This window comes from Fukomys damarensis, unplaced genomic scaffold (genome assembly GCF_012274545.1).
Source record: "Fukomys damarensis isolate Sample0158 unplaced genomic scaffold, DMR_v1.0_HiC HiC_scaffold_17, whole genome shotgun sequence".
NCBI classification, from domain to species: domain Eukaryota; kingdom Metazoa; phylum Chordata; class Mammalia; order Rodentia; family Bathyergidae; genus Fukomys; species Fukomys damarensis.
In genome coordinates, this window is record NW_022900929.1 from 51463755 (window position 1) to 51488109 (window position 24355).

At 34.7% G+C, this 24355-nt stretch overlaps 1 long non-coding RNA gene across 1 annotated transcript; it reads right to left on the minus strand.

The window, feature by feature from the left end:
• Window positions 1–739: 739 nt before the first annotated feature.
• On the minus strand, window positions 740–14557 carry LOC104868665. The gene is made up of 4 exons (XR_782062.2): window positions 14469–14557; window positions 9218–9430; window positions 1749–1876; window positions 740–919 (listed from the first exon to the last, which is right to left on the minus strand). It is a non-coding gene; the product is annotated as an uncharacterized LOC104868665 (long non-coding RNA).
• Between the last annotated feature and the right edge of the window lie 9798 nt (window positions 14558–24355).

Genomic DNA, 24355 nt, shown 5'->3' on the forward strand with positions numbered 1-24355 from the left:
ATGAACATAAAAATGAAATATCTATATAGAAATAGTTTTTGTTATAAAAAATAGAGCATACTCCTAATTTCCTTTTTGTTTGAGTCATCGTTATTATATCTGTAATTTTTATAGCTTTTAGTAGTACATAAGAAAGGTTAATGCTGTTTCTCCACATCATACATGATGATTACCATAGTTTAACATTTTGATCAAGATCACAGAATCACTGTACCAGCACAGTTATAAAGTGCCCTTTACAATATCGAGCTTCCACTAAACCCTGACAATATAAAACTATATATATATTCCTTGATTTTCTCTTTTAGAATAATCAAGAACTGATCAAACTATGTACCTGTAAGCATTGCATCACAGTGCTATATTTAAAATTCTGGACCTAAAAATTCAGTTTATTTCTGTTTAGTTTGTTCCTTTAATTATCTATTTGTGGTGCCTTTTAGGTTTCTAAGAAACAGCAATATATGCATTTTTTCCATGACTTCTTTATATAGAGGTGCATACATTAAAACTAAACCATTTCTTTAGGAATTGTTCTTATAGTTGACTGGGTTTTAGGTGAATAATCCCAATGAAACAGATTAAATTTAAATAAATGGCAAGGTATTTTCACACATGTGAATTCAAATATTCATCATTAAAGTGTTCTTTTCTAGTGCTGGCCCTGGAATAAGCATTCTAAAATCAGATTTTCTCATTTTAGAAGTATAGCAATTTGTTACTTTTCACTTACATGTAACAGCAGAAGTAGAATTTCATTTTTGTTGTTGTTGTTGATAACAAAGGCAAGGTTGGAAAAATGGTCTTGGAAACGAGTGACAGTTGACAGCTTCTATGAACAGCCCCTGGGATACTGTAGCAGGTGACGATGCTTAATGCTGCAGCTCCATAGACTTGTACGGGCTTGGGACCAACATGCCTGTCGGAATTCAAAAAAACCTATCTGGGTAAAGCTCCCCTGACACTGACCTGAATAGAGATCACAGACTGGCACAGGCTTTCGGAGTCTGGGTATTGTGTACCTTTTTTCAAGGGCAGGCCATGGCACTGACAAAAGAATAAAAATTATGTTACCTGTATTGACAGAATTTTTTCACCATTTTTATACTTCAAAAGGAAGAGGCCACAGTCAAAAGTAAAGAGCAGAAAAATGGAAGAATCATTTATGTCTTGAGGATAACATAGGTTTATGTATATGTTTTATGGTTTTGCTTATGAAGAGACTTTTTCTGAAAACTATCATAAAAATTAGGAATTTAAACAGCATTGTGTCAGGAAATGAGATGCATGAAGGAAAACTAATATCTTTTATTTTGAGCATATTCTTCATGGATGATTGTCATCTTCAAGGAGGTGAAATGGTAGAAAATATGATTATGTATGCCTGTTTGTTTCATAGCAAAATAATGGACTTTTTCTGCTCTTTATTCTCATGCCCTAAGGAATGCGAGGAGATTCAGAAACATTCTTGAGCTGTTTTGGTGGCTCCTTAAGGTCTAAAAGTCACTGAAGCCTGTCAGGGGCATCATTATTTCCATTACTCAACACAGCATGAAGACATAGGCAGGGAGCACTCTTCTTATGAAAAACCACAACTAGGTGGACACATTCTGGAGCGTAGCAAAAGTTCTGGAGTTCTCATGTCAGCCAGTAACAGTCGTTACAATGTGCCTCCCTGTTGACCTTACTCCTCAGAGCAGCCAAGATAGGCTAGGATGTGTCTTAAAGTCAAGTGAATTGAAACTCACTGTGGCTTCCATTATTACTGATGTGTTTCTTATACTTCATAGGGATTTCAAATCCACTGTTGTGTTTATATCCAGGATGTCTTCCCACTGAAAGGAGGCCACTGCAGTAGGGTCCATCTGAAACATTGCTGGTCATTGCGACAAGAAAAATAATGTGTGAAGATTTTTCTCCTGAAAGCTTTACTCAGAGGTGACATCATATCTGCTTACATTGTATTGATCAAAATAAATGACATTAATCTCCAATTGATGTTTTTGAAAAGATAACCACAATTCTCTCTTATATCTTATTATTTAGTTAAAAGTTGTTCTGCACTAGTGACTTAACCCAATTCCTGAGTGAAGCAAATACAAGTAACTTTCAGAGGATAAACGTTCTTTTTTTTTTGGTACCGGGGATTGAACTCAGGTCCTTGCGCTTGCAAGGCAGGCCACTGAACTACTGAGCTAAATCCCCAGCCCTTTTTTTATTTTTTATTTATTTATTTATTTTTTGATAAACGTTCATTTTAAGTCTCAAAGAGTTCAAGCCAATAAAAGAAATTTTAAGGGAAATTGTCAGTTCACAATCAGAAATTATCAAGCAACCAAGAATGAAAAATAAGAAACTGTCAAACATAGATCCTAAAACTTCAGATATTGAAATGAGCCCAACAATATAAAATAAAGTATATTAAATAACACTGATTTCAATGCTTAAGGCAATTAGTTTGAAAACTAATTAAGGAAACAGAAGCATAACACTTTTTCAACTTTTGGAAGAGTAATTTGAAAAACTTCCATGTGTTGTGAAAAACAATTATACATTAATTTGCAATAACATAGCTAACAAATTAGAGAGAGAAATGGACTTAATTTGAAAAAAGTTTTCCTGGAAAACCTAAAATAAATTTTTTTTATATGTTGATGCTTTAAAAATTTCTCTTTGAGATCAGAGAGTAAGAGCGAATATTCATGTGAGATCCATTAAATACTTTTCTGGAAATATTAGCCAGGACAATAAAAAAATTTTTAAAAAAGGAAGAGTAGATGTATTATAAAAAAAGAGACTTTATACCATTGTTTACAAATGATATGACTAGATTAGAGGAAAGCTAATGTACATCAACAGGAAATAATTTAATTTAAAATGTACTATAACAATTTTAAGGTATAAAATTAATACATAAAAGTCAACTATAATTCACATTTATCAATAACAAAAACAAAAGATATTAAAATTTTCACACCAACTTTTTTAAGTGCATAGAAATAAAGAGGCCACAGTGATTGCACCAGTCTGCACTCCCACCAACAATAGAGAAGGATTCCTTTCTCCCCATGGCCATGCCAACATTTGTTATTGGTTGATTTTTTCCCCTTTTTTTTAATTGGTACATTTTAGGTACAATAGAGTTACATTCATCATTGGGACCTTATACTATTATATAATATATCTTGGTTCTTATTTTTTCCTTATTGCACTGCCCTTCCTCCACCTTTCCCTATTTACAGAGACTTTGTTTCCACTTCTTTCCTTTTCTCTTATTTTTTTCTTTTCCCTTCTTAGCTTTCCCGCCCCTCCCACTTCCCCTACACCTTTTGAACTTTTTTCCTACTACACAATATCAATTATATATTTTGATTCTTATTTTTTTTAGCTTATTACACCAGAGAAACTATCAGTTATTTACACATGTGTGTCCTATTAAACTCACTTAAGAGTATGTCCTCAATGTGCATCCACTCAGCTATAAATGTCTCTAATTTCACATTCTTTATGGCTGAGTAGTAATCCATTTTATAAAAAGAGGCATACATTCTTTAATCTCCAGTTGATGGGCAATTAGGCTGATTCCAAATTTTAGCTATTACAAACTGTGCCGCTATAAACATGGGTGAGCATATATCACTGTGGTATGATTCTTTAATTCTTTTGGGAAGATACCCAGCAGGGGAATAGCTGGGTCAAATGGGACTTCTAATCCTAGTCATTTGAGGTGACTTCATATTGATTTCCACATTTTTTGCACCAGTCTGCACTCCCAACAACAATGAAAAATTCCTTTCTCCCCACAACCCCATCAACATTTGTTATTGGTTGATTTCTTGATAGCAGCCATTCTTTCTGGGGTGAGGTGGAATCTCAGTGCTGTTTTCATCTGCATCTCTCAAATGACCAGTGATGACCTTTTTTTGTTTTTTCATGTTTATTTGCTGCTTTAATTCTTTGTTTGAGAAATGTCTATTTAATTCAGATGCTCATCTTGAATGGGGTTTATGAGTTTAGGATGCCTGATTTTTTTGAATTCTTTATATATTCTGAATAGTAGACCTTCGTGTTAGGAAAGCTGGTGAAATTTCTTTCCCACATTGTAGGTTGTCTCTTAGCTATGTTTGTAGCTTTTCTTGCAATGCAGAAGCTTTTAAAAAGATGAGATCCCAGTTGTTGATTCTTTATGCTATTTCCCATACTACTAAAGACTTGTTCATGAAGCCTTTTCCTATGTTAATGTCTTCAAGAGTTCTGTCTAACTTATCTTCCAGCAAATTTAGTGTCTCTTTTTTAATATTTAGATCTTTAATCCACTTGGATTTCAGTTTAGTGTGTGGTGAAAGATACGAGTCCAATTTTAATCTTTGGTAATTTGAAATCCAATTGTTCTAGCACCATTTATTAAAGAGGCTATTTTTCCTCCAGTGAGGATGATTGGCTCTTTGGTCAAAGATGAGTTTGCTGAGTATGTCTGCAGTTGTTTCTGCATCTTCTAATTGATTCCACTGATCCTTGGGTCTGTTTCTTTGCCAGTACCATGGTGTTTTTATCACAGTGGCTCTGTAGTATACTTTCAAATTAGGGATTGTGATACCCACTGCCATATCTCTGTCACCTAGAATGGCTTTTGCTATTCTAAGTCTCTTCTGGTTCCAAATTAATTTTTGGATTATTTTCTCTAGTTGGGTGAAATATACAGTTGGGAATTCAACGAGGATTTCATTGAATCTGTATAGCAGTTTTGGAAGTATGACCATTTCACCTTAATGGTTCTTCCTATCCAGGCACAAGGGATGTCTTTCTATATTTTTATATCCTCTTCAATCTCTTTTTTCAGAGTATTGTAGTTATCAATATAGAGGACTTTTTCTTCCTTTGTTAGATTGACTCCTAGATATTTCATTTTGGGGGTGCTATTGTGAAAGGGATTGTTTCCCTAACTTCTCTTTCAGTGAGTCTGTTATTTGTGTACAAGAAGACTATTAATTTTTGAGAGTTTACTTTGTATCCAGCTAGTGTACTGAATATGTCAATTTAGTCTAGAAGTCTTTTGGTGGAGTTTTTTTTTGAGTCTTCTATGTAGAGTATTGTACCTTCAGCAAATATTGACAGTTTAACTTTTTCCTTTCCTATCTTTATTGCTTTAATTTATTTCTCTTGTCTAATTGCTGTGGCTAGTGTTTCTAAAACTATATAGAACAGGAGTGGTGACAGTGGACATCCTTGTAGTCTTCCTGTGTTTATTGTGTAGGTTTTCAGTTTTTGACCATTTAGTATGATATTGGCTGTGGGCTTTTTATACACTGCCTTTATCAAGTTGAGACAAAGATGAAGTATTCCAATTTTCTGCAGGATTTTTATTATGAATGTGTGTTGAAATTTGTCAAATGCTTTTTCTTCATCTATTGAGATGATCATATTGCTTTTATCCTTGACTCTATTAATATAGTGTATTACATTTATTGATTTATGTATTTTTAGCCATCATTGTATACCTGGGATAAATCCAACTTGGTCAGATTATATGATCTTCTTGTTGGCCCTCTGTTTGACAGTATCTTATTGAGGATTTTTGCATCTATGTTCATTAGTGACATTGGCCTGTAGTTCTCTTTCTTGGTTGGGAATTTCCTGGTTTTGGAATCAAAGTAACACTTGCTTCTAGGAATGAATTTGGAAGTATTACTTCCCTTTCAATTTCACTGAAAAGTTTTAACAGTAGTGGCAGTAATTCTTTTGAAGACTTCAGCAATAAAGCCATCAGGACCTGATCTTTCATTTGTTGTTGATTTTTTAATTACATTTTCAATTTCACTGATTGTAATTGGGGAGTTTAGAATTTTTATATTTTCTTCGTTCAACTTTGGTAATTCAAATATATCTAGAAATCTGTCCATTTCTTCTGTATTTTCAATTTTATTAGGATACAGCTTCTCAAAGTAGGTATTGATGATCCTTTAGATTTCCCCTAGATCTGTTATGACTTCTTTTGTTCTTAGTTGCATGGATATGAGACTTTTCTTTCCTTTTTTTTTTTTTTTTTTGATAAGGCTAGCCAAGGGTTTATTGATTTTATTTATTCTTTCAAAAAAAACTCTTCGTTGGTTTTTTTTTGTATCATTCTGTTAGTCTCCATTGCACTGTGAAGGCCTCCACAGCATTATTATTGAGATATAATTTTCATTCATACAATTCATCCATTTAAAGTATAAAAATATCAAGTTTTGTGTTTTTTTTAGTTTATTTACAGCATTCTGCAACATTCACAACAATCAAATTTGAAACATTTTCATCATCCAAAAGCAACTCTATAATCATCCCCCTTTTTCTTCCTCCATGCAGTCCCAAGCAATATCTTATATGATTTTTTTTATGTAATTACTTGTTCTAGACACCTAAGAAATAGTATTCTTCCCTAATTGCCATTTTATATCCTTCAATCAATATCTCCCCACACCTCCTCTCTCCTAACTATCCAAGGCTGTAGCAAATGCTATTTGATTCTACTTCTACAACAGCAGTATTTTGAGATTCCACACAGGAGAGCAAGCATGAAGTGTTTTTCTTTTTCTGTCTGGTAATTTTCACTTACCATCCCATTCTCCAGAATCATATGTGTTCTTGTATATGACAGGATTTAATTATTTTTACTCTTGAATTGTATTGCATGAGGCATATATACATTTTTAATTCATTCATCTGTTGAGGAACACTTTGGTAGATATTTTTTTATCTTGACTATTATGAATATTGTTTGAATAAATATAAAAGTATGAATACATTTTCACCATACTCATTTCAATTGTTTGACTGTATAGCCAGTAGTAGTATTATTGTATCATTCAGATAGTGCTCCTTTTCATTTTTTGAGAAAACATCATATTGTTTTCCACACTGCACTCATTTACATCCCCACTAACAGTGCATAAAGGTCTATATTTTCCATATCTTTGCCATCACTTGTTATAGATTTTCTTTCTCATACTAGCCATTCTTACTGTACTGAGATAATAGTTTAATGTGACTTTGATTTTCATTTCCTTGGGGATTAGTGATGTTAGCAATTTTTCATAAACTTGTGGCCATTTGAATTTGCACTTTTGAAAACTGTCTCTTCAGTGTTTTATGCATGAGTCTTTCAATATCTTCAAGTATGTGGACACCTGTGGTAACTTCTCAGTAGGCAAGTAAAACACAAATAATACAAATAATTGCAGATAACATCCTACATAACAGAAAGCTGTCTAATACGTACACACACACACATATGCACAGTGTTTCTGCTAAGAAACATATAAAAAAACAAGGCGAGACAGTTTGGAGATTGCTGGTACTGTGGCAGGAATGGATAGAAAGAAACTCTGAGTCAAACCATCCTTAGGTAGCCCTGACTTGTTTCCCAACATATAAGTGTACCTCCACTGGGATCTCATACACTTCAAAAGAAATTCATACAGGCATAAATATTCTGTATTTGGTTTAACATTATGAATTACTAATGATACCTGCAATGAAAGTAATAAAATACACCAGAAGAGTGGTTAGATAGCCCTTGATATCCACTCAGTGCATTGACTTCCATGAAAGAGTTGCTCTCCTCCTTGGAAACTCATTTAATCCTTTGTTGTATGTTTGAAATATCAATGCCCAGGACACAGCCCAGACTATGTAGATCAGTACAATGCAGATCAGAGCACAAGAATGCAAATTTTAAAAAGCCAACCTCATGCTATTTGTAGGTGTAACCAAGGCTATTAAAATATTAAAATCATTAACTAGTAAAGCTATAACTATTAAAAGTTTATGTTTCTGCTTTCACACACTAATTAAGAACTAAGGAAGTGGGTGCTATTTAGGAGTAAGTAAATAATCCCACAAAATGATATGTGATATGCAGCAACTTTATTACAAAGAGATACGTATGAAATTTCATTGACTGGGCAGTTCCTCTTAAAAGACAAACTGTGGGATATTTTTGCCCTTTTCCAGCTCTAACCATGTAATTATATTAATACAGAATATTTGTGCAGAAAATGTTGAATTTCAAAAAGTATATTGTCCATGAACTGTATTAAAACTGTGCTGAATGGGAAGTTTATGACTATTCTGATTGTTAATTTATGTGCCAACTTCATGGAGCCAATGGATACCTATACATTTGGATAATCATTATTTTAGATTGCTTCTGAAAGAGATTAACATTAGAACCAGTAAATTGAATAAAGTAGATTGAGTTTTCTAATGAGGGTCTTCATTATTCGATCCCTTGGAGTGCAAAATAAAATTAGGTTGTGGAGTAAGAATTCTCTAACTTCAACCACTCTGTGTTTCAGCTGGAACATTGGTCTTCTCTGGTCTTCAGACTTGGACTCAGATTGGGATTCACATCATAACCCCTCTTGGATCTTAGGCTTTAAAAGTAGGATTGTAGTTTATAGTATCATCATGCCTCTATCTCCAATTTATAACCTACTATCTCAAGAGACTGCTTAATCACAGTAATAATGTGAACAGACTCATTATAATACATTCCCCTTCCATGTTGTCTCTGTCGCTGTCTTTCTTCATCTTTGTATAGTTTCCATTTTGCTGACTGATGTGATCTAATTTTGAAGTAAAATATAACTATATTTAAGAAAAAATTTAAAAACAAATGGGAAAAAGGGGAAAAAATATCAACCTCTTCAAAATATTAAAAATAAAACAATCCAAAGTAATGAGTAAGATATTAAAGATTATCTAGTGTTTCACAAGTTAAACTGTGGAACAAGAGTAAAGTTACAAAAAATATTATAAAATTACTGCATGTGACATAAAAAGAGAAAAGAACATTCATAATTTTTCAAAAAAATTGATATAAAATCAACTTGAGATTAAAACTGTTCCCATATAAATGATATCTACTTAACTAGTCTTATGATGAATGCTGACAAACAAAATTAAAATTTAAGGAAAAATTAGCATTTTTAATTTTGTTTTTATGGTTATTCTTGCACTGCATCCTTCTACCATACCTTTTCTTTCCCTAAATATTTCTATCTCAGTCTTGATTATCAAAAATGACAATTAGATAAATAAAATTCACAATGTATATCAGAATATCAGTTAAGCCTTATTTTCCTGAAAATGATACAGTATATTCAAACTTACTTAAATTTAACAAAATAAGTTAAATCAGACAACAAAAATGTTCAACATATGGCTTAATACAAACCTTCCAATGAGTTCATCAGATTAGGGCATAAATTTTCTGGTCCATGTTTTATCTGTCCTATATTTCACTGCATCAACTCCATGCTTAGGCTAAAAGTGAGGCTACAGACAGCACCACAGTAATAGTACCCTCATTCCATCTTCTCAGTAGACCGTTACTGGATTTGGAGAAGCAAGTGTTTCCTTCTGAGGCAGTTTCTAGATTCTTTCTTTCCTGAGCAAAGAATTGGTCAAAGAAGCACAAATAATAGACAGGTTTTGTCAAAGTAGGAAAAGAAATAGGCACTGTAAATTGAGTTCGGGCTGAATAAAAGTATTAAAAGAAATAAACTCCATAATATGAGGACAGGCTATCCATGCAAGAGAGAACACAGTGACAAAAACTCAATGTGCATTATCTTTTTGTATTATCCCTTCCTTGGGCTGATGTAAGGTCTAATCCATCCCGTGGAAAACCTACTTGAGTTCTCAAAAGAAGTCCACCATGAAGGATTTGGGGAAATATTCTGTACAGGTGTCCTGGGATTTTGTAATTAACAGATCACACCCACTTCCCCAGCCAGCCCCTGCCCCCCACCTTCGGTGTGGGGAGTCAAACTCAGCACCTTGCACTTGCCAGGAAGGCACAACAGGCACCATTAAGCTAAATCCACAAACTTCCCCAGCCAGCTGTAACACACCTTAATTTCCTTTCTTAAAACCACAGCAGTCTTTGCAAATCTCTTCCCCATGCCATTGTACAGTGCATACTGAGCTCCTGGTTTTTGAAAGGTTAAAGAATGAAGTCCTGAACCAAATGGAGAAATTCAGAAAGTTTTTATTGGAAATTAGAAGGGTCACAAGTGGACTGCCACCATGGCTTCTCAATCCAAAGAAACAGGCAAACAGGGTGTATAAATTGCTAAATGATTCAACGGACACCTATCACTGGTGGTTCTGTGAAGTTCAAAAAAAACGACCAATTGAAACTTAGGCTCTCTAACCCATTTCTTTCACACAGCATTTACAGTAAACTGAGATCTTAGAAAGAGACTGGTTATTTTGCATTATAATTTCCTCAAAACTGCAGAACATGGTAGAGGATGCTCCATGTCGAGTGGGCTGCGTTCCATGTTGCCTGAAAAAGTTAACTCTTGGTCCAATGTCCTAGTTCACTTTTCTTATTTAAATTCCCATTAGTATGACTGACTGCCCACCTTTATCTCAGGCCCCTCCCCTGCTTTATATTCATAATCAAACTAAATAATTTATTCATCTGTTCTGTTTCGGTTTCATGCTTATTGATTAACCAGTATTTGAAACACTGTGCTCTGATTGACCAGGCCTAAAACACATGTTCCATTTTGAATCCAGACATATAGTGAACTCCATGTGACATATATCTACCAAATGAAAGTCAGGATTAAAAGAGATGTATATGGTTGGACATTAGTGGCAAAGATAATAGATTTTCATAATAGTAAGCAAAAGTTAGATTCCTTTTCATGCAAATGAAAAATGGTTACATTACATAATCAAGCAACTTCTAGAAATAGAAGTAAGAGCAAAAGAAAGAGCTATCCTTTCATAAATAAAGGTACAAAATTAAAACAAGTATGTTTAGGAAGAATTTTAATAGTTGAGTAACATACAATGCTATTAAATCAAATGCTGTAATACTTAAAATATCTACATTTATGTAACATACATAAAGATTCCGAAATATTATATATCAGTGTCTGAAAGGAAAGGGAAAGCAATTGTCTAAATCCTCCAGGATCAGTAAGCAGGCAAGGAAGATGGATATCATGAAAACCAGAATACAAAGTTTCATATCTATATATCTATACAGATATATATATAGATATATATGTTGATATAATGTTTAATATATGAATATATGTTATATATGTTATATATATTTAATATATGTTATATATAATATAATTGCATTATATTATGTATATCTCTCTATTACAATTAAGTTAACTCCTACAAGTTCAACTGTAGTGGTAATAGTCTGTAGCAGGGAGAGAACAGAATAAGGGCTTCATTAGGCCTTATTAGAGAAATTAAGAGAAAATCTTACTCCTGAAAGCAGCTTTTTTTCTCTGCATTTAGATTCAAGGGATAAAAGGACAAAGGTAGAAAAGGAGAAAAAAACAGACCTAGAAAGGCACCAGGTAGGGCAGTTACCATAAGAATTTATCACAGAAAGAGCTGATAGACAAACCAGGGAGAAAGCCAGAGCATGGAAAACCAGGATACCTGGGTATCCCTCTCCCACCTCCAATAAAATGCAAAACAGACAATCGGTGGGCACCTAACATGACAGAAAGCTCTTTATTATATAAAAATGCATTCATTTATGCATACTTCACTATAGGTATTTCGCTAGATACACACAGACACACACCCCTTACTTAATTACTAACTCTAAGCTGCCTCTCTATAGAGCCCCAACATAAATCACAAAAGAGAGGTAAGGAGTCAAATGAATCCTTAAAGAGGAATGTGCACATAGGCAAAGGTACCGGGGTAGGACCTTGAGATGTAGGATTTACCCCAAAGACAGCCCAGAGAGCCAATCAAATCATGACAAGTTCAAGGAAGGAAGGGTCACTAGTCCTAATAAAAGAAGCCAGGAACAAGTGCTCAGGGTAATCCATCTGACCCTTCCCCTCTCTCCAGGATAGCTTGTCTTTGTCTGCTTTTTCCCCTCTATAAATAAGTAATTTTCCTTTATAAAACTTTGTTTATCTAATTCATTATAGGTTCTGTTTTTGATCCTAGCTGGTTGCCTGCCCAGATGTGACTTGACTTCCATTTCCAATCATGTTAAAACAGCACAACATGCATCAAGAATGTTTCACACTCAAGGTGCTTCTGTGAACTTTTAGAGATAGATCACTTAGAACACTCACTCAAAATGAACAAGTAAAATACAATATTTTATTATTAGCTTCATTCTGCGACGTCTAATATTTAAAACCCCGATCATGAAATGATACCATAAGAAGTCTTATATTTCTCCCATTGGCAACTTGATCGGCTTAGGTGCTGCCTAGGGGATTAGTAAAACACAACTCTTGGTGTTTCTGAGTGAATCATGGAGGTGTAACCTTGGGTTCTGTATCTATCCATTGTGTCTTCATTTCTAGCTTTCTGAATATTTTCTGTGTTCTGCTTCCTGGCTTTGAAATGAGCCATTTTACTCTGCCATGTTTTTTTGTCATGATGTTCTTGCCTTGTAGCCTGTTAACCACGAGCCAAATTAAACCTCTCCTCCTTTAACTTGTGTGTATGGGGTATTGTATCTCAGCCACAGAAAGCGGGTTAATGCATCCATCCTCTTTTCACATCTGGATAAGAAAAGTCATGCTCACTCAAGAAAATAAGCACTGGTAAATATGTCAAACATATGGATTTTAAGAAAAAAAATGAAAGAGCTCAATATATTGGAGTTTTAAGGAACTATATCATTGCTTGGACTGCCAGGACAAAGGACTACATGCTTGATAACTTTCATCACAGAAATTTATTGTCTTGCAGTTCTAGAAGTCAGAAGTCCAAAAACAAGATTTTGGCAAGTTTCATTACTTTTCTGAGGGCTATGAGACAATATCTGCTCAATGAATCTCTCCTCACTTCTAGTCACTTGCTGGCAAGTTTTGACATTGGTTGGCTTGCAGACACAGCAATCAGATCTTTGCCTTACTGGCGACTGGTTTTCTCCTTACGTACATACATGTCTCTACTTTTATTTTATTATATCTGTAGCACAACTGTTTACAAATAAAGATACATTCTTGGGTGTCCGGTCTTAGGACTTCACCATATGACTATCTGAGGAAACAATTTAACTCATAACAGTAATAATTATTTAACTAATTGATTTAAATAATTATTTTAATATTTTAAATATTTAAATCATTCTTTAAATTTACTTTGCATTCAGTATATTCAAGATATACTGTTAATCCAGAAATCTAGTGTATATGCTGAACATTTGAAAGTGAAAATTTTTTCCAACAACGTGGTTTTGTGTTCTCAAATTGCCTTCACTTGTACTCTGTTAACAGAAACCAGAAGGGCATAGTAAATGTCTCAAACAACAAAGTCAGGGATTATAAAACAAACAAACAAACAAACAAGCAATGCTGTTTACTGACTCACCACGGATATGAAGTCAAAGAGAAATTCTAAAGCTTAGACTGCCATTAAATAATAATTTGTCTCAACCTTTCACCTGGATAAGATTATATGAGCAGTCTGTTGTTGTGCATGATATTGGAATTTTACAGGCAAGATAAGTAAAGTATTGAAGGAGTTATTTTAAATAGAGCATTTTCAAAGGTTTCAATATGGTTACTCAATTTGATTATTTTTAGCTGTCATGTAAGAAACAAGAATTATTTCAAAATAACAAATTAAATAAACCCCTTTAAGATATGCAACTGAAAAGAATGAAGGTATGGAGTCAACTAAAACTTTTCTATTTCTATGGTATATTAATGATGTTTTCCTTAGCTTCAAATTTATTTGAGAAAAATATTCATAAGCTAACTATGTTAGAGTTGTAAATGATCAAAACTGGAACAACTTTCTTAACAAATTAAATAAACCAGTGCTCATTTATAACTAAGTGCCAAAATAATTAAATAAATGGAAGAAATTGCACAGTTCTCATATACAGAAAAATTCCAAATAATTTATGGAGGTATTCTAGCATCCTTACATTGCTGCAGGTCAGAAGTCACAGAAAAAAATCCATGTGTAGAGGGGGCTGCATTCTATTTTAAAAGCTCTAAGGTGAATCTTTTTTATCTCCTTTACCAGCTTCAAGAATTTGCCCACATACCTTGGCTCATGTGTCCTTCCTCTATCTTCAAAGGAAGCAACATCGCATATCACCTAAATCTCACCCTAAATCTGACACATTGAAATCTATGCCTTTTCTGCTTGGCATGTATTCAGAAAACAACTTGACCAAAGTAATGAGCAACTTCAATAATATATTTCCATGGTAATTTTTCTCCACCATTGGTGATCAGACACCCAGACCGAGCATGTAGGTACTGACAAACAGCTGTACAGCAGCCTATTTCTAAGCAAAAATATTTGCTATCTGGCCCTTTTAGAAAAAAAATGTATTGATCCTGCTCTAGAGATCATTTTTCCTCTCACTAAGAAAATGCAGCATAAACAGTGTAAATTATATGAAATCATAGGTTCTTCCATGTATATATAAATTTCCGGAACAGTTCACTTACACAGGGTTGGAACTGGCAGTTGCTGAGATGATGCATATTAGTTTTCCATTTATTTTTTCCATAATGCTATTGTAGTAATCTCCACACTAGCAAGAGTTTTCTGAAACCACTGATTTAGATAAATTAACAGTAGAAAGAATGGTTTCTGGAAGAAAGAATAAAAAAAAACTACATTAGTTCTAAAAGAAGTTGTGTATTTCTGAGGCATGTGTTATTTCTATATTTCACAGTTGTAAATCCATATTCTGTAGAGAAACTTGATGATTCATGCCTGTGTTTTTTCCCTAATAGCTGTTAAAGGTAATTCAAGAAGTCCTGGAACTTCCTCTGCCTAGGAAAACCTTCAACATGATGCATCAATCGGGGAAAATTTATTTCATGAAATAATATTTTAAAATATTAGCTCTCTCCCCACTGAAAGCTATTAGTAACAATTATGTGTCTACATGTGTGTGATTATTGTAATGAATAAGTATGAAATATATATATTTACCTAATCTTACAATTAGACAACATAATGTTTTTACTATTACTCTGTAGGTGACTGGTTATAGTATTTAGAACTATGCAGGTACCATAGCTTTATTTTGTTTGTCTTGAATGATTTATGTATTACTGATATTCCAAAGAAATAATCATTCACTCATATTGTGTAAATAAATTGTAAATAATTTATAAATACTTTTAAATAATAGTAAATTGGAGAGAACATCAAACTCTGTTCAATATTGGTTGCTCACATTTTTTAAATGAGTCCATGGTGATATTTGCCCCTTCAAAAATGGCACCTCTTTTCCTTTCTGAGAATCTTTAGTTCAATAAGATGTCACTTTTTAATTTCTCTTATTTGAAATTAGAAGCCTATATATGGGTTTCTTTTCTTTCACTTTATGTCTGTAGTTTCCTGTTTGTTTAATCACAGTGTGTTTTGTTTAATATTTCAGTGCTGTTTATCGAGACACCTTAATTTGATTGTTTCCTTTTGAATTTGTCTTCACCAGGTGTTTCTTGACTAGAGCACATTTCCCACATGATAAAATTAAAGGTCTAATTAATGCCTTTAAGGACATCGGTGCACAATTCAGCAACTAATTTTCTGCAGGGGGCATATTTAGGTGTTTAACTAGGTGGAACTCTGTGTAGAAGATTTCATTTGCATACAAAGCCCCTTTTATTTCTTCGTAAACACTCTTCAACACGGAGACAAAGAACGCGTTCACATTACTTGCTGTGCACTTTTCTAGCAAGCAGAGGAATACAGAAAATAAATATATCTAAGCCGCATTTCATCAGAGCAGAAACAAAGATCCTATTAGATGAGGTATTGAAATATGAGGTCCATTTCTTTGGAGCAATGAGGATAATACACAGCATTTGAAAATGGTGGGAGGGGGAGGTCTGTAGAGGCACTGCATGAAAAATGAAGGCTTTGAAAAATCACATCTGAGATGTAGAGAATCTTAGGAAAAATACGGCATCACATCAAGCCCAAAAAGGAAAACTAAATCACCACCAGGGGATGGCTGGCAGAGAGCTGGTCCAGAAACAAAACTCATTGATCTATCTTAGGGCTACAAGGACTGGGAAGGGGACCATCTGTATAAATTCTGGGACAATGTTTCTAATCTAATTTCATTTCATTTTCAATCTATTTTGAAGCACAAATGTTGTAGAGATCTTAGATATTATTGCTAATAATATATTGTCTACATTATTAGATCAAATCCATTAAAAATTGCATTTTCATCAAGTGACCTCAAAAATGTAATTTGTCAGGGACAGAGATAAAATGTTGGCTCTAATTTTACTTCTCTACAAAACCATAATCTTTAATGGAAATTCACATCTGAAATGGACAACAGTTATTTCCTTCGCGTTTGTAAAATGCTAGCATGTGTGAAAGCAAAAGTTGCTTTGAATGGAGTTGAATGTCCAGAGACTTTAACCAAGGAGCAAGCCAGAACTAAGTTTGAATTCATCTGTGCTGACATAAAAGCCTGGAGAATTTTTTCGGGTATATACTATCTGTGTTTCCTCATTGGCTTCACCACAGAATGAAAAAGTAAACTTTCTCATCCCACCTCACTCAGGTTCCTATTTCCCACAGCCACTGAGAGATAAAGACCTGCTTTCTTTGATGATTCTATTTCAGAGAGAAATAGAACCTGTATCCCAGGTCCTTGACAAAGACTGTCCAGGGTTAATTTTGACAAGCAGCTTTTTAAAGATGTACATCTTACAGGGGCAGTAAGAGAATGTTTGTGAAGAAAGGTTATGTCATAAAGTAAGAAAGGTCTAGGAGAAGAAAGTTCAGCTAATAAATGGTCAGGGGTGTGGTTTAATGTTTTTGTTTGTGTTTTGTTTTGCTTTTGAGGTGTTGGGGATGGAACCAGGACCTCACTCACACCAGGCAAATGTTTTAGCTCTGAGTTTAATCCCAATATTGCAAAAAATAATAGTAATAATAATTAAATAAAATCTAGTCAAGCTGAAAGGAACTTTAAGTCTTTCTTGGTCACTAGGAGAATATAATGTTTAAAGAAAAGCATCAGAATCAATCTTTCAAATCTGTTATTGTCCTTACATGTCAATTAAATAGAAATTGTGGAGTCCCCGATTTTTTAATTTCAATTAGTAAAATAACAGTTTCCTCTGGGATGTTCATTCATAATCGCTTACTGTGTGAAATTATGTAAGTACTGTATCACATGGGGCAAGGCAGATATTAAATTAGGAATTAAATATTAAAATAAAAATCATAGTATCAGAATTATGAAGCAATGTTTATCACAGCATTCAACATACTTGTTGCCTCTTTCTTTTTTTCATTTTTCAATTTCTCATTTGATAAATGCTATTCTTTTTTTTCTCTGATTTGTTTGTTTGTTTGTTTGATACAGGGTCTCAATATGTAATTCAGGCTGACCTTTAATTCACTTTGTAGCTCAGACTGGCCTTGAACTCCCAGCAATCCTCCTGCCTCCATCTCCCAAGTGCTGGAACAACAGGAATACACCATCATGCCCAGCTACTCTTTCTATTATACATGTATACCTATTCATGAATCCATACCCTCACTTATGAAACACTAGGGTTTAGACATCCATGACAAGAATGTCAACTTGAAATTCTGTGTGTCAAATTATAATTGTTGTGAGTTCAAATACAAAATGAAATATGCATTGTTCAAAAATTATTTAGAATTTCAAGTGGTGCATGCCCATAACCCTAACACTTGGGACCCGTAGTCAGGGGTCCAAGGCCAGCCTAGGTTACATAATGAGTTCAAAACAGCATAAACTATAAAGTCAGTCCCTGTCTCAAAACAACAAAAAATACTTACAATTTCAAGGTAACAAAAATGGTTATTTAAACCCAGTATAGGGTCCTTCTATAGAAGAGTCCAAGAGTGCAACAGCATAGATCTTTTGCCCATGGAGCAAGGCTTTCTCTAATATCAATTTTTTCCTAAGAATGTTTTTATAATTTTTATGCAGAGATGGATTCCATTCCCAAAACGTCTCTTAACACATCTCTTTTGTTTGCCGTGAATTTCAATACTTTGGGATTGCTTCTCCTTTTCCTTGATAGATAAGATTTGAGAACAGAGTACAGATCCTACACTGCATTGCTTAACAATGGGGTAAGTTTTGTGAAATTCATTTTGCTATGATTTAGATCTAAAATGTCCCCCCAAGTCCCATGTGTTTGAAGGTGACTGGTTTCACCTTTTTCTATGGAGGAGCTCAAGTCTTTGCCATTGCCTTAGGATGCTAATCTCCAATTCCTTCAGGCCTTAGGCACAGGCTTTGCAGCTTTCAAACACAGACTCTGGATTTTGGACACACTCACACCAATGTCTCTGCACATGTGCTTTCAGACCTTAATCTTTGATTGTTACAGAAAATGGGGGAAGATTATTTCATTCTCAACTTATTGGTTGCTGACACTTTTAGCCAGGGTGGATCTTGCCTCTTCACTTGTTGGTTTACATGTCAATCATCTGCAAACACATTCAGAATGTAACTAATCCTGTAAGCTATTTTTACACAAGGAAAATTATCATATCACAATTAACAGTCACAATATATATCACCCAACTCTTTTCAGACTTCCTTATTAAATCTCTCTCTCTCTCTCTCTCTCTCTCTCTCTCTCTCTCTCTCTTTTGCTTTTTTACAGTACTAGGGATTGAACTCAGGACCTTGGCTTGCTAGGTGCCGTGCCACAGAGCTAAATCCCTAGCCCCAATCCTATATATCTGTAAATTATCACCGCTCTATTCCATTAAGAAAACCATCACTTATGAATTACTGCAGAAACAGATGACTCTTTCTTACTTATGTACCTCTCATGTTGAGTTCATCCCTAGCCAAGTTGCCACCCTATAACTTAGGATAATTTTGTAACGCTAGACTTACCATGTGACTCCCATTTAAAGTCCTACTTCATCTTTCTTAGGATAAAATCCAAAATAGAATATAACAAAAGTGCACATGTATCTCACATTCTCAGGTGTAAGAAGAAAAGTAAATTCAGTGGTCAAGGCTGTCAAAGACGAGTTCAGGTTTGGATAATCTCAGTTTGAAGTGCTGATGGTGTGTCCAGGTGCAGATCTCCAGCTGGGATTTGTTTATCTGTGTCTTCACTGATCTCTCCTTTTCACAGGAAAATACTAGTAACACCTCTGTTACCTGTCCCAGGAACATTTCTCTATATTTAACAAGTTAGAAAAAAGCTTAACTCACACATATAAAGAGAAGTTAAAGCATCCCTGTCAAGCGGACAGAAATGAAGTTGGAAAGTTATCTTAAAGGGATGAATCTTGGCCCTTCAGATCAGGCTGCTTCTTTATTTTATAAATGCAGTAAGAAGCATAGGTTTCAGGGAAGCTGCTGTAAAATTCACCACGACTGAAACACGCAAATCTGCACAGAATGTTTGCTGGAGTGTAAGTCAACGCAATGCCATTGAAGTAGCCTGTATATGCATATCTCACCGGTGACATTTTGAGCTCTGCTAATCAATTCCTGTTTGAGATAAATGCATCTACTCGTATCTTAAAAGACTGGATTCACAGAACCGTGACTAAGATAATTCATAGATGTTCTCCAAGGACTTTAAAAGACAAAACAACAGGAAATTTATTGAATCCATACAGCTAACCTGAAGAAAAGGTTAAGAATAATTCAGAAGCTTCTTTATCCTCCTGTATTGTTTGAAATTTTTAAATAAACAATGCCCTAAATTGTCCACCAATTTCAAGGGAGGTGATTCATTGTAATTATGCCTCTGTTAAGCCAGACTTTTAAGAGGTACTACATTTTCTCCTACAAAATAATATATCTCAAAATATCAGTCCCCCATTAAATAGTCCCTTCTAAATATTTCAGAAGCAGAGATCTTCTGCTTGGAAGAAAAGAAAACTACAACAAAAAAAATCAGATAAAATAACATAGAATGCAAGGAATTTTTATTTAGAAAGAAGTACTACAGAATATGGCACACAACTATGCTCAAAACTCCTGAGGGTTACTGATGACATCTTTACTTTAGATTATTTCTCTCCTAAATCATCGATAATAGAAGCCTCAGGCAGTGCAGAGTAAGCCAGAAGCTCTCTGTGCATAGACTCTAAGGGATACCATTTCCATGGTTCAGTTAACAAGAGAACTGAACTCGTGCCGTTATTTGACTTACTTAAAATGTACCCTTTTTGTGTCTTAAGCTCTCCTCTCTCATATATTTACAATTATTCGGCCCTCAGCACTCTCCTTGAAACTATCCTCCTCTGCCTATTTCTCTTCTTGTTCCTGCTGACAATTTTTACTCCGTAGCTGCTAGCTATCCCTCAACCACAAAGGTAGTTGAAGCAACATCCAAAAATACCAGCTCCCAGGAGCTGTTAGTTCTGTGCTTAGAGTATAAAACTGGTCTCAAGCCTGGGTTATAACTGAATTCATGAATCTCAATTCCCACATGACATTAATAGCAGCATAGAGCAGGAAGCAGAGTTATGTTAATTTCTGCAGGTAATGCATGAAAGCAGATAGGGAAAGCTTGAAAGGTCAACATCTGCTGTCATGCACGAGTGTTGGAAAATGTGATTGGCCAGTAAATGTCAACACCATGTTCTAAAATCTACATGCCACCCTTTCAATTTAATCTTAGCTTGCAGCCCAGCTAACAATCATGCAGCATGTTTCAAAAACCCTTGAATTCTAAAATGAAATGGTATGACTGCATTCCCATGGCAATAAGACACCTGTAAATTACAAACTTGTCATTTAATCAGCATAAATGTAGGGAGTTTGTGCAACCACTGTGAATGCTTTTTCCTCTCTATTTTCAAAGGAGCCTGAAGACCTCTTAATGATTATATACCATAATGGACTGCAGGTCTAACTGTTGCCATGGTATTATGTACTTCCTTTCTTTTATAGAAGTGACTGGAATGTAGAGCAGATAATGGATCTAATTGATTGTCCTCTGCTCCACACAGATAGGCTTTATATTCTCTCCCTTTTGTCTTTTTCCTTCCTTTCATTCCAGACTATATTCACAGGTATACATTTGTACAGTGACATGAATGCCTTTCATACAGAGAAACCCCCACCGTACAAAAAGGAATAAATATAAAATGATCTGCTTTGAAAAATGTCTGCAGCAAAGAAGTGTATGTATAAAGGGCATAGAAGAAAAAATTTAAATTCACCACACAAACTGTCAGATGAAATCAGTGAGGAGAGAAACAATAGGTTACCTGCTAAAGTAGGGTACGATTTGCAGGGTAATAGTGTTCAAGTTTATGAATAGATTTTCTTCAATTAAATGTGAACTAATTTAGTGAATCTCAGACGTTCTACATATTAAAAATAAGAGCATTAGCAATGTGTTTGATACATAACTGGGGCATAAAGTATCAATAACTATTATTAATGTGTATTTTGCCAGCTAGAAACCACACAAAGCACAAAATTTTGACATCATTGTCTTTTATTTTCGTAGTACAAACTGTAAAAAAGTAGCATTTTTAATGGAGGGTTTTGAGTTGTGCAATTAGTGTAGATAGAATCATAAATAGTTGCCTTCAGTACATAGTCTCCAACCATTCAAAGCATTTATATTTATAGATTGGGAGTAGTAGAAAAGTATTTCTAATAATTTTCTATTAAATGATTTATGACTTAAAAATCTATAGGTGAGTGGATTTAGTTACTAAACACACTGGACCTGGGTCACACAGTCTAATGAGCAGCCTGACTTTTCTTCAGTGTTCTGTCTCTTAATCAGTGCTTGATGATATTTTTACCAATCTCAAAATAAAAATAACCAAATAAATTCGAAAAGACACACTTTTTTTTTTCCTCCTGCTGAAAAAGAAATGAATACAGACACAGCCCTTAAGTTGTTGTCTAGGAAATCCAGGTTATACTAGAGCACTAAAGTTGTACTCCTATTTAATATGTTAGGTACTCTTATTGTTAAGCATTTAAATTCAAAATAGAATCTCAATTTTAAAAGAGATGAACCACAAGATAAAAAATTTGAATCATATCATAACTCTATATTCAATAATTTTGAATTATCACATAACTATAAGATTGCTTGGAAAACTTAAAATATAATCTAATGCCTCCTAAGTGAGAACATGTAAAATCTAATTTCCTTTGTTTTGGTGATGATGTGCTGTTAACACCAATGTACTGATCAAAGTTAACTTCCCTTTATTCAGCCCAAACCTTCATCAAGCATGTAGAGAAATGGGCTTCCATTTTCTTCCTTAAACTAGTTGAATGATTTTCAGTAATACAAGAAAATGATCATCCTAAGTGTGAAGGTGGCTGCCAGCTCTTTATGTTGTGTATGGGATTCTGTGCAACATGGGTCCTACTGACTATAATCAGAGAGCATGACTGACCACTGAGCGTTTCACATCCCCTCCACAGTCAAGTAGCACAGGAACTTCCACACTTAAAACATAAGAAAATAAATAACAGAAATTTGAGTTCTGAGTGATCCTAAATAAAGTGCATGGCAAATCTTACCAATCTTCCAAAATGAAAAACTATGTACCAAATTCTATCAGCCTTCAAAGATATAATCAGTGAGTCGACTACACTTATTTCCTTCTTGCAAATTGCAAAGTAATTAGAAAAAAAATTTCACTGAAAGTTTTGTATCCTAAGAGAGGTACGGGTAGTCTTAAACTAAAAATTATGAAAGCAGGCCCGGGATTTAGCTGAGCGGTTCTGCCACCTACTTTGCAAGCTCAGGGTCCCAAGTTCAATCCCTGGTACAAAAACAAAACAAAACAACAAAAAAAAATGAAAGCCTGTCACTTACTGAAATTTTCAGATGCAGCCTCAATGTGTGTTTTATTTTGTGTGGGGTAGCGCTTGCTAATACATTATGGAATTTAATGTGGCCTGTTTTCAGTGTAATACTTGATTAGGAACCACTCAATTTGTACACATTATGGATTCTTCCTCGCAGAGGAGCAGTGCCACACCTGTGTCAGCCATTCTTCTCTTCGGTCCTATGATACAATATCCATAAGAAATGTTCCTCTGGATCTTTCCAGGAACTTCACACTTACCTCATGCAAAATGAAATCAAGTACTTCTCACCTTTTCTCCGTTTCAATCTGTTTTATCCCTTTTTGACATGGACTTTACTTGAGGCCAAAAAATTTGGAGTCTTCTGTGCTTCCCTCTTTCAGATCATTCTCCAAATTTAATGTTAGCATATACTTACATCAGAAATATCTTTATTACTTATTCCCTCTTCATCTTCCTAATTTACGCTAGTTTATATTTGTTAGACTTCCCTTGTCTTAAAATGGCTGCCACACGGAATAGCAGCCTCCATGTTAAAATATGGCTTCTCCCAACGAAGGACAGGCTTCTTCTTCCCATCATGTCTCTTCTCCTGCCAAAAGAGTAACGGGATACTTGCTACCTCCTGGCATAGTGATGTCACAAGCCCCTCCTAGTGATGTCACAGGCTCCTGCAATCTCTTAATACTACCTCACTCAACTCCGCCGCAGGTCAGGCTAACCCCATCCTGCTCCTATTAAAAAGCTCTCTGAGCTGGTTTTTTGAAAGAATAAATAAAATTGACAAACCCTTAGCTAATCTTATCAAAAAAAGACCAGGTCAGGCTAACCCCATCCTGCTCCTATTAAAAAGCTCTCTGTTCTGTCATGTTGCTCTCTCCCCTTTGTTTGGAGGCAGCCCAGCAGATCTTCCCCATAATAAAGGCTTGTTATGGTCCTGGTCTGGTCCTGGTTTTCAGCTCTTTTTGCCTTAACATGTCAACATCCAGAAATTAACTACAGAAACGATGATGATGACGACATTGCTTCTTACGATAATCCCTGGAAGAAATGAAATACAACCATTGAATGCTACTATTTTTATTATGCAGTTATGAAGGAGTAATTGAAAGTAAAGCAAGACACGGTCATATTCTTGTAGAGAAATGCTAACTGAAGAAAGGGAAAGAAGGCAATAACCTAGGTTAACATCATTGCCAATGTTTTCAAAAGCCTTCAAATATTTTAAAATTAAATAAGAGGAGTCTAAATAATGATTTTTAACCTTATTAACCAATAACGGCTATCCCACTGCTGGAGTTACTGGCAAGCACTAGATAAAATAAATTGATGCATTTTTATTTATATTTTTGTTTTCTTACCCACAAATCTTCCTCCACCCCATTCATCATTTTTCTGAAACCCACCTGGACTATACTTTCCTAGAAGAACCCCTGGCACATTATCTTTCTTGTATCCCACCTGATTACTGCTATTTCTGAGCCCTCTTTGTCTCTGCAGATGTTAAATACTGAGAGACTGTACCATAATAAAGGAAAAGGGATCCAT